The following is a 367-nucleotide window of genomic DNA, read 5'->3' as shown; positions in this document are numbered from 1 at the left end:
GAGCTCCGGGGCCTCGTTCGCTGCCGCCCCGCGCTCGGCAGCGCTTTATTTTTTTTCCCCGAATCAAACAAAATAAAACCACAAATCCTTCCGACGGGGCCGAGGGTGGTCTGACCCCCCTTCCTCCCTCCTGGCGGAATCCCTCGCTGCTTTTAACCCTTTTTTAGTTCATTTTCCCCCCTCCGATTTTTCAGCCTTCCTCGGGGGTTCGGCTTGCTTTTGGTTTTGCTTTGGGGTTTTTAATGGGAGTTTAAGTGGGGAACCGTAGGGCAGGTTGGGTTCGAGCTCGGTTAATTTTAGCCTAAAATCCTTTGGCCCTGCCTTAGGTCGTAGCCCTCGGAGATGTTCCCGATGGGGGTCACGGTGA

Source organism: Acanthisitta chloris, unplaced genomic scaffold, assembly GCF_000695815.1.
Source record: "Acanthisitta chloris isolate BGI_N310 unplaced genomic scaffold, ASM69581v1 scaffold1117, whole genome shotgun sequence".
Lineage (NCBI taxonomy): Eukaryota > Metazoa > Chordata > Aves > Passeriformes > Acanthisittidae > Acanthisitta > Acanthisitta chloris.
The sequence above is the reverse complement of the archived record's forward strand: the minus strand, read 5'-3'. Positions refer to the sequence as shown.